Raw genomic sequence first — 450 nt, forward strand, 5'->3', positions numbered from 1 at the left:
TCATTAACTTGTTCAGACACTTCTTAATCCGAGAACCCAACACTAGAACCAATTGGAGGATTTCATAAATGCTCCTAAGTTTTGGGGAGGGGGTGACATCAATTGAAATGCATCTCATTTAACCAACTGTGGATATCTTTTGTGAACGCACATCTACAATTTCCTACTTTGAAATTATTGGCATCAACTGGTTTATGCCACAGATCAATTTGCAAGATTATTAAAATGTTGTTAAAACCAGCAGGCAGGAAAAGGAACAATAAGCAGCTTTGGATACACACCTGTGTGAGATCCTCTGTCCACAGGCAATTCCAAACTTGATGATTTTGCAGTTCACTATGAATGCATCAAGACAGCTAAACAAACTTTCCTTTAAGCTAACTCCCTCCCGTGGAGCAGAAGAGGGGAGGACAAAGCAAAGCTTGTCAGGATTTTGCGTGCCCTCCCCTC

The sequence above is a fragment of the Protobothrops mucrosquamatus genome, unplaced genomic scaffold (genome assembly GCF_001527695.2).
Source record: "Protobothrops mucrosquamatus isolate PMUCROS unplaced genomic scaffold, P.Mucros_1.0 scaffold1399, whole genome shotgun sequence".
Lineage (NCBI taxonomy): Eukaryota > Metazoa > Chordata > Lepidosauria > Squamata > Viperidae > Protobothrops > Protobothrops mucrosquamatus.